The 13,870-nt window shown below is 44.7% G+C and overlaps 1 protein-coding gene across 4 annotated transcripts in view; it reads right to left on the reverse strand.

The window, feature by feature from the left end:
* Nucleotides 1-13,452, reverse strand: part of RAB7A (RAB7A, member RAS oncogene family) — an 86,982-nt gene extending 73,530 nt beyond the window's left edge. For all 4 annotated transcript variants that reach the window (XM_005571763.4, XM_065539078.1, XM_065539079.1 and 1 more), the window contains exon 1: nt 13,250-13,452. The gene's annotated coding sequence lies outside the window, so the exon portion shown is untranslated. The remainder of the gene's footprint in view (nt 1-13,249) is intronic.
* Between the last annotated feature and the right edge of the window lie 418 nt (nt 13,453-13,870).

Consider the following 13,870-nt stretch of genomic DNA (forward strand, 5'->3'; position numbering starts at 1 on the left):
CAGTGAGCTGAGATCCGGCCACTGCACTCCAGCCTGGGTGACAGAGCAAGACTCCATCTCAAATAAATAAATAAATAAATAAACGTTTTGAATTATAGCCACCAAATTATCCAGAATGATAGAAAAAATCTGTTCACTTTAAGATTTTTTTTTTTTTTGAGACAAAGTCTTGCTCTGTTGCCAAGGCTGGAGTGCAATGGCATGATCTTGGCTCACTGCAACTCCGCCTCTCAAGTTCAAGCAATTCTCCTGCCTTACCCTCCTGAGTAGCTGGGATTACAGGAGCGCGCCACCACGCCTGGTTACTTTTTGTACTTTTGGTGGAGATGGAGTTTCACCATGTTAGTCAGGCTGGTCTCGAACTCCTGACCTCAGGTGATCCACCCGCCTCAACCTCCCAAACTGCTAAGATTACAGGTTTGAGCCACCACTCCCGGTCCACTTTCTTTTATACTGCTTCTGTAATTTAGAAGAGTACACGTTTTAAAGAAAAATCTAACTGCCTACCAGTGCCTCTTGCCTCTAAGAAATGAATGGGCAAAGATCCATATACTCAATGGCTAACAGGGTCCTTAAAGTTTCTGATGGTGTCATCTAACCAGCTGGATGGTGCAAAAGCCACAGCAGTATGTTCAAGAGTCAGAGAATGTCAAAATACGAAAGGATCTTAAGGATTACCCATTACTCTCGTTTTTCAGAAATGGAGACTAAAGCTTAGTAACACATTTGACAGCCATACTGTGACCTTGCTTAAGGAAGCTTCTACAATCCTACAGCTTCTGACACACTGATTTCAAACAATGTGAAGAATTCACAGGCATTTTCTTTTCCAGCCAGGTATGACAACAGATATATTATTATACATGTATCTATCAAAAGCCATTTGAGAAACATCCATTTAATTCTTTCTTTCAAATGGTTAACATTTGGGGAAAAACAGGTAAATCAGTCTGGGACTTACCCTTAAGGCCCCCTCCTAAGGTAGAAAAGATACATACACAAAATCCACAACTACAAGATAATATGTGGCAAGCCCAGGGATTCAGTAAAAAGAGAGAACAGTATGGGTGGAAGTGATTAAGAAAAGCTAAAAGTGGACTGGTACCTGAGTCAGGCAGGATGCCAACAGAGTACTGGAGCTAGAAAACAGAGATGAAAGGGAAGTGGCAGGAATCAAGATAAAGGAAGTAAAGAACAAAGTGTGGTAAGGAAAAGGTGAGTAAAGCAACTCAGAGGAACGTGTGTCTTTATTAAAAAAAACAAAGCCGCTGGGCGCGGTGGCTCAAGCCTGTAATCCCAGCACTTTGGGAGGCCGAGACGGGCGGATCACGAGGTCAGGAGTTCGAGACCATCCTGGCTAACACGGTGAAACCCCGTCTCTACTAAAAAATACAAAAAACTAGCCGGGCGAGGTGGCGGGCGCCTGTAGTCCCGGCTACTCGGGAGGCTGAGGCAGGAGAATGGCGTAAAAACCCGGGAGGCAGAGCTTGCAGTGAGCTGAGATCTGGCCACTGCACTCCAGCCTGGGCGACACAGCGAGACTCCGTCTCAAAAAAAAAAAAAAAAACAAACAAACAAAGCCAGGAAGGCAAGCTGGAAACCATTTGTGGAGAGCCTCAAACAAGAATAATGGAAAAACATAGGGTTCTTGACGAGTAGTGGCTCACACCCGTAATCCTAGCGCCTTGGGAAGCCAGGGTGGGCGAACTACTTGAGCCCAGGAGTTTGGGACCAGTCTGGGCAATATGGCCAAGACCCTGTCTCTATCAAAAAAACAAAATTAACTGGGCACAGTGGCACACAACTGTGAGCCTAGCTACTCAGGAGGCTGAAGCAGGAGGATCACTTGAGCTTAAGAGGTCGAGGCTGCAGTGAGCTGTGTTCAGGCCACTATACTCCAGCCTGGGCAACAGTGAGACCTTGTCTCAAAATGTTAAAATACAAAATAAAAACAAGAACAAATCCTTAAAAAAAAAAAAAAAAAGGGCAGGGGGGAGGTTCTAAAGACAGGGGAGAGCTGGGCATGGTGGTTCATTCCTGTGATCCTAGCACTTTGGAAGGCCAAAATAGGAGGATCACTTGAGTCCTGGAGTTTGAGATGAGCCTGGGCAACATGGTAAAACCCCTCTCTAAAAAAAAAAAAAAAAAAAAAACCTACAAAAAAATTAGCCAGATGTGGTGGCATGTGTCTGTAGTCCCAGCTGCTGGGGAGGCTGAGACGAGAGGATCACCTAAGCCTGGGGAGGGCATGGCTGCAGTGAGCCATGATGGCGCCACTGCACTGTAGATTGGGTGACAGAGTGAGACCTTGTCTCAAAAAAAAAAAAAAAAAAAGACTGAAAGATAGGTCGCTCACACATGTAATCCCAGCACTTTGGGAGGCTGAGGCGAACGGATTGCTTGAGCTCAGGAGTCCAAGACCAGCCTGGACAACATGGTGAAATCCCATCTCCATCAAAAATATAAAAAATTAGCTGGGGCATGGTGGTGCACACCTGTAGTCCCAGCTACTTGGGAGGCTGAGGTGGGAGGATTGCTTGAGCCTGGGAGGCAGAGGCTGCTATGAGCTGGGGTTGCATCATCACTGTACTCCAGCCTGGGTGACAGAGACTCCATCTCAAAAAAAAATGGCCGGGCACAGTGGCTCACGCCTACAATCTCAGCACTTTGGGAGGCCGAGGCGGGCGGATCACAAGGTCAGGAGATCGAGACCATCCTGGCTAACATGGTGAAACCCCATCTCTACTAAGTACACAAAAAATTAGCCGGGCACATGGTGGCAGGCGCCTGTAGTCCCAGCTGCTCGGGAAGCTGAGGCAGGAGAATGGCGTGAACCCAGAAGGTGGAGCTTGCAGTGAGCCAAGATCATACCACCGCACTCCAGCCTGGGTGACAGAGGGAGACTCCGTCTCAAAAAAAAAAAAACAAAAAACAACTTTCTTAGGATAGGAAGGTGATTAGTGAGTAAAGATGGGCAACACAGTTATCTATAACTAAGCTCTTTTTTTTTAGGATCACACTTGATTCCTTGTGTGGTGTGACTCATTTTGGTCAATGAACGGTAAGCAGAAGTGACATGAAATAACGTGTCATTCCTGTGCTGGAATTTAACTGTAGGAACAAGAGCCTCAAACAGTTCTTTCTCCCTTTGCCAAGGCAGCCAGCAATACTCCTACCACGGCTGCTCCACTGGTTGGAGAAAGAATGATGCAGAGCCTCTAAAAAACCAATGCTCTTTTCGGCCATTTTAAAGTTATTGGTTACTACAGCATAACCTAGCTTATTCTGTCTGATAGTGCTTGAAGATTTACCACCTGAAAATTTATATTTCAAAAGAAACAGACTACTCTGAGCAACCTTCTTTTAAAAACATTTAAATAAAACTGAATGATAAAATTTACAAAGGCTGTTCTTCCGCAGAAGATGCTATTACTCTTTTGCTATTATTAAAGAATTATCTGTCAACTTGGAATACTGGATGCTAGTCCCGGTACCACTAACGCACAGTGGCTCCAAGATACTGAGCATGACCTTTTAGTCCATTTCCTCATCTGGAAAAAAAAAAAAAAAAAAAAAAGACAAATCAAATGCTACTTAGTTTAAATTGTGAAGCTTAAACAAGGTAACAACCTCTATGTAATGTAAAGACATTGTTTATGTACTTTGCTCTGGGTATTGCCTTCCTGCTGGGAGGGAAAAAGCAAAGGCAACTTACACAAAGAAGAGTCTCTTGGAAGGCAATTCCGGTGAAGAGGACTTCACTCTTAGATCAACAGATTCTTCAAGGTGACGCACCACTGTTCTCAAGCTTTCTAAACCCACGTACTAAACCAAAAGTTTAGTCTCTAACGAGAGACTAAGATGATTCGTGCCTTTTTTTCTTTCTGGTAAGACAAACTGGAAAGCAGATACCTAGTAAAACAGTTACATAAGAACTATTTTGGATAGCTGGAAGCTTTTGATATCAACCCTAGATTATCTCAGGCATTTAACCAGTAAAAAAGATTGCCCATAAATTGCTAAGAGGAGCCCACAATGGACTGGCTAAAGAGGAAAACCAAGGCCGGGCGCGGTGGCTCAAGCCTGTAATCCCAGCACTTTGGGAGGCCGAGACGGGTGGATCACAAGGTCAGGAGATCGAGACTATCCTGGCTAACATGGTGAAACCCCGTCTCTACTAAAAATACAAAAAACTAGCCGGGCGAGGTGGCGGGCGCCTGTAGTCCCAGCTACTCGGGAGGCTGAGGCAGGAGAATGGCCTAAACCCGGGAGGCGGAGCTTGCAGTGAGCTGAGATCCGGCCACTGCACTCCAGCCTGGGCGACACAGCGAGACTCTGTCTCAAAAAAAAAAAAAAAAAAAAAGAGGAAAACCAAACTTACTGCTCTCTTCCTCTATCCCACCTCCCCTAACCAGTTCCCACATTTAACTTTTCATTAAAGCCACTTCTGAAGAAACAACTCTCTAAAAGTTTAAGCACAACACTTGTGGTATTTCAGTCCTGGCCCACTAAGCTCTTAATGTATGGTTTCTTTAAACAAATGACAACATAAAAGCCATTCCTCACCCATAACTAGGGTACCATCTGACTTACTTGTGAGGTTCAAGTGACAGGATTATGCCGTGTCTATTCCAGCATTATGGAGCGAAGTGCCACTTGGTTGACCTTAAAGCCTCCAACACGGGATTGCAGCGCCTGCCCTCCCCACTAGGATCTGGATTCCATACATACAGTCATTCCCAAATTAGAGCTACTGTAATCCCTACATCCATTCATCGACTTATGCCATTCCTTTCAACTACAATGGTTTCCCAACTGTAACCTGCCTACCAATTTATTTAAAAATCCACTCAATATGTCCCTCACCACCCTAGGCATTGAACAACTCTAAACTAAATGACTCTCATCTGCCCTGTATTTACAATTATTCCTGAATAATTCCCCATAGGAGCCAACAGTGTTTTCTTATAGTAGAGAAAAAAATCTGTTAAATGAACACAACACACAGTTTATCATTCAGGAAACCTACACATATTAATCAGTGACCCAGAAGCATAATTTACATGCTATAAACAATAACTTACTCTGCAAAGTTAGAACTGGAAAAATTTTAAACAAAAGTTTAGTAATATTTCAAGATCCATTCTAGAATAGTGATTCATCCCTGTCCTCAAGTGGCTTAAAGTTGGAAGACAGGCAAAGTCATGCAATGTTTTATTTCAATCACACTAAGGTCTATAATAGATACACAAAGCTGAGCATCACGCAGCCAACATGCTGGTGGTCAAAGGCCCATTAATATCTGAAAGGTCAGTCAGAATATGCAAAACAGACCTATTTCTAGCATATGTACGACAGAATATGATATTTTAAGGGCCCAAGTGTCTGATCAAAAAAGAGTTGGAAGGAAAGCACTATCTACTATGGCTAGATTTATACCCCACAGATTACTCTTTTACAGGCCAATTCCACCACCAGGAATGGAGTCCAGACTACAAAAGTAAGCGATGGGCAACTATGGAAGTACTAACTGCTCACTCACTGGACTGAAGTGGTGCTTTCCTTTTTTTTTTTTTTTTTTTTTTTTTTTGAGGCAGGGTCTCATTCTGTTGCCCAGGCTAGAGTGCAGTGTTGAGATCTCAGCTCCACCTCCCAGGTTCAAGCAATTCTCATGCAACATCCACCTCCCGGGTTCAAGTGATTGTAATGTCTCAGCCTTCTGAGTAGCTGAGATTACAAGTGCCCACCACCATGTCTGGCTAATTTTTTGTAGTTTTAGTAGACACAGGGTTTCGTCATGTTGGCCAGGCTGGTCTTGAACTTCTGGCCTCAAGTGATCCGCCCGCCTCGGCCTCCCGAAGTGCTGGGATTACCGGCGTGAGCCACCATGCCTGGCCAAACCTCTACTTCTAACCCCAATGGATGTAAGTAGCATTTACAAGAGGTAGTCTCAAACTGACACATATTACTCCAGGATAACCTTCCCCAGTCCCTTGAGGTTCCCCCACACTGTTGAGTAAACAGGCTGTACCATGGTGCCATAAAGAAATGGGTTTCTACCAGAGGGAACTAAAATTAAAGAGACAAAAAGTTACAAGTGCTAGCAAGGATGTGGAATATTTGGACTTCTTATACACTGCTGATGGGAGAGTACGCTGCTACAACTTTTGAAAACCGGCCATATCTACTAGAGCAGAATAGATACTCTTATGAAGTGAACTGTGTCCACCTAAAATTTTTAAGTTGAAATCCTAATCCCCAATACATCAGAATGTGACTTATTTGCAGACAGGGCCTTTAAAGAGGTAATTTAGGTTAAGTGAGGTCATAAGGGTGGGCCTCAATCCAGTATGACTGGTGTCCTAAAAGAAAAGGAGATTAGGACAGACAATACAGAAGAAAGATCATGTGAAGACACAGGGAAGAGAAGACAGTCATTTACAAACCAAGGAGAGGCTTCAGAAGAAACCAATCCTGCCAACAGCTTGACCTCAGATTTCTAACCTTCAGAATTGAGAAAATAAAACTTCTGTTTAAGTCACTCTATCTGTGATACTTGTTACAGCAGCCCTAGCAAATGAATACAGACACATACCCTAAAATTCAGTCTTTTTACTTAAATATATTATGATATATCACATAATACTACTGAGCAATGGAAACTCCAGTTACAACTGCACACAACGACACAAAGTCTTACAAACAACACTGAGTCAAAGAAACCAGATACTGAAGAATACACAGTGTATGATTCCATTTACACAAAATCCAAATCAGGCAAAATTAGTCTACAGTTCTAGAAATCAGAAGACTCACTACCCAACCATCAGGGCATCGATGATAATGACTTAAAGGAGACTAAGAGGGCCTCTGGGTTTATAAAAATTATCCAAACCGTCCACTTATTTGTGCACTTTTCTTTATATATATATACTAAAATACTTGTTATTACAGAGACAGTATACAGAAATGATAAATCACTTGGAAATACAGGCAACAATGTACTTATCCAGTGTTACCATGGCAAATAAACCTTACTCTGGAGCTGGATGCATCAGGTTCCTCACTCATTACCATTAAACATTTTAAAAATACAGCTATTCCTATGATCCCTAGCTTCTCATCATTCAGTGTCTACTAGGAGAAGTATCACAGGTCACATGACCCAAGAGTGTCCTGTCTCCTCCACAGTTAAATTCTCACATCATTTCTGGGGAGAGTTCAATTTCTTTTTTCTTGAGACACAGTCTTGCTCTGCCACCCAGGCTGGAGTGCAGTGGCACGAACACAAATCACTGCAGCCTCAAACTCCTGGAATCAAGTGATCCTCCCGTCTCAGCCTCCCACGCACAGGTGAACCACCACAACCACCACACCCACCTAATTTTTTTTTTCTTTGTAGAGATGGAGTCTCACTTTGTTGTTCATGGTGGTCTTGAACTCCTGGGCTCAAGCAATCCTCCTGCCTCACCCTCCCAAAGTGCTGGGATTACTCCTCCCAAAGTACTGGTCACCACGCCTGGCCAAGAGTTCAATTTCATTAAAGGAAGGTATTAAAATATACATTCAAAGGAAGAAAATAACCAGTTAACACTTTGGTCTTCCTCAGGGTAGTGAATCACAAATTTTCCTTCTTTATATTTCTGAATTTTCCTAGCTTATTTTTTAACTGAATAGTTTAATAATCAGCAAAAAAGACATATCATTTTAAATAAAAGGTAGTGGGGCCAGGCGTGGTGGCTGACAACTGTAATCCTAGCACTCTGGGAGGCTCAGGCAGGTGGATCATGGGGTCAAGAGGTTGAGACCATCCTGGCCAACATGGTGAAACCCCATCTATACTAAAACTACAAAAATTAGCTGGGCGTGGTGGCGCGCGCCTGTAGTCTCAGCTACTTGGGAGGCTGAGGTAGGAGAATCATTGAACCCGGGAGGCAGAGGTTGCAGTGAGCCGAGATGATGCCACTGCACTCCAGCCTGGCGACAGAGCAAGACTCCGTCTCAGAGGAAAAAAAAAAAAGGTAGTGCATGCCACCATGCCCAGCTAACTTTTGTATTTTTAGTATAGACAGGGTTTCACCATGTTGGCCACGATGGTCTCTATCTCTTGACCCCGTCATCCGCCCGCCTTGGCCTCCCACAGTGCTGGGATTACAGGCGTGAGTCATCGCCCCCAGTCAAAGATACACTTTTACAAGGGGTAACATGACGCAGTCTTTAGGGCACTAGCATATAATGGAAAGGCAAGATGGTACATCAGAAAGAGCACTGAGCTGGTTAACAGACCTAAACTGACATTCCAGCTGAGCCACATGAGCATACAGCCTCAGCTATCTCAGGCAGATACACACAACAGTTGTGAGCACCAAATGAAATCATATGTAAACTACAAACAGCACAGAAATATTAAAAAGCATTTAAAAGCAAATGTGTAGGAAGGTTTCTACAAAATGTTATTGCTCTTTTAACAACCATCAACATGGCGCAGGTCAGAGGATTTAAGAGTGGGTTTTAGATGACCCGCAGTTATCTCAGGGACCCCCGTATCTGTAAGTGCACGGGAGAACTGCTGGTTGGCTGACTGCATACCATATATAAGGGACACTATTTTTCATAAAGTCTATGCTGTGTCACTTAAGGTTAATTCATAGCAGCTTTGTAATTACGTACTCTCAAATAACTCAAAGTACAAAGCTTACTAAATGGAAACCAACTTTTTATTATGCTTACATACCAATACTGGAAATCAATGATATAACTATTTATCTCACTAAGTAATTTTTAAGGGACTCCTAATGTGAGATGGTTAATGCCCAGTATTATGAAGCAAAGCTGGAAAGGAAAGGCGGAGGGAGAAGAGAGAACCTCCTACGGCAGCAGCCACACAACTAAGGACCAACTAAGAGACAAGTAAGGCTGGAGAATTCCTAAACTGCCCTGGTCCCAGGCTTCCCTTAATAGGCTTCCTCATATTTGCTTGGTCCCAACTGTAGACAGTCCCAGGAGACCAGAAGTGGACAAAAGAATCAGGCAAACTTAATTTCTCAGCAGTGATGCCATCACCAAAACAGAGACTCGAGGTCCCATGAGTTAAGTACTGCATCTTCAAGCAAATGAACAAGGCCAGTACTGTAGATTAGTGTTGGAACCAACTTCCAAGCTTTCTCCTCCTCCCCCAAGGAGATATTTTGCAAGTAGCTATTCTTAAAAATGTTTTTGTAATCACAGCCTGGGATACTAAAATTGAAACTGGTAACAGACACTGCTAAAAAACCTGTTTTGATTTCACTCGCCACATCACTTACACCTCTGATTCACAAATTGCAGTGACCACAACTACCATTAAGAAATGTTTTAAAAATAAGTTTTTGGCCGGGCATGGTGGCTCACACCTGTAATCCCAGCACTTTGGGAGGCCGAGGCAGGCGGATCACGAGGTCAGGAGATCGAGACCATCCTAGAGGCCATCCTGGCTAACACAGTGAAACTCTGTCTCTACTAAAAACACAAAAAAATTAGCCAGGCGTGGTGGTGGACACCTGTAGTCCCAGCTACTCGGGAGGCCGAGGCAGGAGAATGGCATGAACCTGGAAGGGTGAGCTTGCAGTGAGCCGAGATGGCGCCACTGCACTCCAGCCTGGGCTACAGAGCGAGACTCCTCCTAAAAAGAAAAAAAAGTTTTAAAACACAAACGCAAACTATTTTTCTGTCTTTAATGCCATATGGAGTGTGGGGAAAAACAGAATAGAGGGAAGATGTAAGAGCAAATAACTGAAAAGATCAACACATTGCAAAATGTTTCTGCAGCAAACTGCAGACAGAGAAGCACAGAGAACTATTAGATGATATTAACAGATAAGCTCATGGTAACACAAAGGAATGGATGCCTGAGAACACAGCGGCAACCTTCCTTATATGAGAGGTAAGAGTCATCAACAGCAAGCCAATAGCCAAAAATAAGGGGGGAGGCGGGGAGTTCATTTCTCCAGTTTCAGTCGCCTTCAGAAGACATTTAGTGCCAAGGGGAACCTCTGTTTAGCCTTATTCAGAAGCACTTCTAATCCTTACCTCTCCAGGAAAAAAAAAGCCTGCCTACAGCTCTAAGTCCAACATCTGGTCAAATCTATCTCAGCTGTATTTGTTGAATTATATGAATGGGGAGTTAAATACTTTATCATGGGAAAAACTAAAATATTTGTGTCAAATGCCAGAGAGCAATGTGCATAAGACAACCGTCGTATTTGTGTGGTCTGTGTTTGCTGCATCTCTGTATACAAAAGCTAATGCCAAAGTAAGAGCAAAAATGTTATTAGCAAAGAACTCTTTGAAGACGTATTAAAAGCTAATCAAATAACCAAAATTTTTTGGCTTCACTTGGCAGTGGGGTCAGAAAACTGATTCAAAGCCACACTTTACTATAAAGCGTTGTTCTCTGATACAGGTTTTGTGAGCTTAGACACAGTTGGCATCAAAAAAAATACGAAAAAAAAAAATTGCCCCACGTGGTTGCTAACTACCTAGAAGGATATACTAATAAAACTATTTTTAGAGTATCTTCTACATTCCACCCTCTGTTTACTCATGCAGTTCTACCACAAATGCAAAATCCAAATCTTCTCTTGAAGGGAACCTAGAAAGTTTGTGGGAGATAGGGTAGCACAGCTTTTCTATGTAGAATGGTACTGAAACTATGGCCGACACAATATCAGTGCTACATTAAACTTTCTTGCCAGCTGAAGAAAAAAATCCAGTATGCCAAATGTCCAAATGTACCTTTGCTCAAAGACACTGCAGTGCAAGGTAATGGTAGTGACATGGACTACCTCTCGAGTGAACCAAAAAAATGCCACTAGAGTCGGCCGGACGCAGTGGCTCATGCCTGTAATCCCAGTACTTTGGGAGGCCAAGGCAGGCAGATCACCTGAGGTAGGGAGTTCGAGACCAGCCTGACCAACATGGAGAAACCCTGTCTCTATTAAAAATACAAAATTAGCCGGGCATGGTGGCACATGCCTGTAATCCCAGCCACTCGGGAGGCTGAGGCAGGAGAATGGCTTGAACCTGGGAGGCAGAGGTTGCAGTGAGCTGAGATCGCGCTATTGCACTCCAGCCTGGGCAACAAGAGAGAAACTCCGTGTCAAAAAATAAATAAAATAAAACAAATGCCACCAGAGCAAAAGGAGAAACAAGTTGAGTGTTGAAGGTTACTCTTTAAAAGATGTGATAAATTAGAAACTGTAATATTATCTTCTACACTCTCTGAAGAGCATACAAATGCTGTTGTTAAAATTAACAAAGCCTTAAAGTTAGCCAGAACACCATCCTTTGGATTACTACGGATTCATCAGCAGAAATGAGAAATAACTCTTTCCAAAAAGCCTCAAGTTCTACCACCAAATCATTCCACAATAGAATTTCTGGCCAAGATCATTCACCTTTTAAAAATTCCCTGAGGACAGGAACCATGCCTATCTCCCTAAGTCAACATCCCACAACGCCTGATACATTGCTGATACTCAATGGATACTCAAAATACTTCATGAATGAATAAAAAGGTGCCTATCATTACTCTCCTCTAAACTCAAACATTATATAAAGCTACAGTACTTATTACTCACTTAAATATTTTAGGCTGGGTAGCAAAGTTAAAAAAAAAATAAAAAAGACAAATTTGAATACAACAGGATTGTGAACGCTAAGCTTTAACTTAGCCAGTCCCTTCAGGAGAAGCACTCCTAACTCACCTTCCAGTTCTTAAATCCAAATCTGAACAAACCTTCCCAGGTTTGAAGAAAGAAACACACTAAGAGGAGACTTTATTAATCCATGGATGAGAAATCATGTGCCTCATCAGCTGCTTAAGTCACAAGAAAGAGACAAGAGCCTGTTCTTTAGGAAACCAAAGATGCAGTATTTTGAATAGGGAAGAACCAACTGGCTGGACAGCCATCAACTAAGGTTGTAAGAAAGGTTCGCTAGGCAGCTTTGCCAGGCCTACCTGCAAAATTTTTCAAACCTCAGTTAAGTACCCCGCCAGTATTCAAGAGCTCCTAATTCAACTACACTACAATATGTGTGATAAGCCGCAAACGGCATTTCTTATGGCTTTAAGAGAGAACTGATGCTACCAGAAAGACTTTCAAACGACATCAACAGAAAGAAAGGAGGTGGTGGAAGGCAGTGAGGTACAGATACCAGGTGGCAAAAGATAAACCACACGCTTCAGGGGCACGTGAAAGCAGTATAACCTACAAATTGAATAAAGTGCTCTGGAGTCTGACTGCCTGGGCTTGCATCTTTGCTTCGTAACTTAGCTGTGTGACCTTGGTCAAATGGTTTAGCCTCTCTGTTCAATTTCCCACTGTGTTAAGTGGGCACAACAGTGGTACTTTAGAGGGTTGTTCAAAGAACTAAACATAATGATCTGTTAAAAGGTCTTGCCACGCTGCCTAGCATATAACAAACGCTCAAATATTTGCTGTCAGTATTCTCAATATTCCCCTTATGACCCATTAGGTATCAAGCGTAAAATGAATGCAGAAAGAGGCCCCCAACACGGTCCGAATGGAAACACAACTCTACATCCAACTACCATCTTTCCCCGACTAAGTTGAAAAACTTCTCTCAGGATTTACCGTAACATGCCTAGGACAAAAAGCTCCCTGTCTTCCAGCGCCAGAGGCGCCTCAATGTACACAAGTGTTGAGGCGATCCCAGCGCACGTGACCTGACTCACGCCTTGACTCAGTTGCCGTCAGGGAACCTCTCCCACTAACAGGGTCAGGCTGTTCAACTGAAGAGCCGGATGGGAACGCGGCTCGGCCCCCAGCGCCTGTGACCCATGCCCGCCAGGTGGGCACGGCGGCGGGCGGCGTGGGCTCTGACACCCTCCTGCTCGCCACGCTAAATAACTCCACCGCCTAGCGCGTCCTGCCGCGGCGCAGGGCAGTCCAAGTCAATGAACCCTCTTGGGTCTCTGAGATCGACGCCAACAGTAAACAGAGCGTCCGAGACCGGCGGCCGGGGCCGGCAACCCGGCCAGAGGTCACGCCCGACGACCTCCGACCTCTCCAACCCGGGTGGGGTCCTGGCCTGCTTCGTGGGCCTGAGCGATGCCGAGTTTGCCCGCGAGGCCAGGGCTGGGCCTGGAGCCTGCCAGGAGGACAGGGAGGACGCGAGGCCCTGGCGACCGAGGAGTTGAGGAGGGGGATGGGGCCAGGCCGCCGGCCGGGCTGGGCCCGCTGCTTACCGCGGCCTCTGCGCTGGGGGCTCTGGGCCGGGCGCGTCGCGAGGGCTCCCGCCGAGGAGGAGACTCAACGGAGGACAGAAGAGGGGAGGTCCAAGTTCTGGTTCCAGGGAACTCTGCTGAGCTCTCCAAGCCGCCAACTCCGCCGCTGCCGCCGCCTCAGGCTTTATGGCCAAGACTCCAGGCCCGCTCCCACTTCCGCCACCGCCGCCGCCCCGAGCGGAAGTACCTGTCACGAGACGCTCGACGCCGGGGTGCGGAGGAGGAGCCCCGCCTCAACCTTGAGTCACGTTCCGGCTGCCTTGGGACAGAGCCTGGATCACGTGCTACAAACATGTCTGCTCCCAAACGGTTGTCCCCATCTTTGAGGCTTGTACAAGGAGCAGGACGGCGCCATGTTGGACCCACAGACAGATTCCCTCAGCCATCCCTCCTTGCTCCAGAATAAAGAATGCCACCGAAGAGAGGTCAAGGGGTAAACTGGCCATTCCAATTGTGTCCTTCTTCGGAAGGCATCATTTATCCTTACTTTAACTACCTAACCAAAAATTATTATCACCATTTTACAAATAAGGAACTGAGACCGAACATATCAGGTCACTTGGTCTAGCTCAACACAGAAAC

This window comes from Macaca fascicularis, chromosome 2, assembly GCF_037993035.2.
Source record: "Macaca fascicularis isolate 582-1 chromosome 2, T2T-MFA8v1.1".
Taxonomy (NCBI): domain Eukaryota; kingdom Metazoa; phylum Chordata; class Mammalia; order Primates; family Cercopithecidae; genus Macaca; species Macaca fascicularis.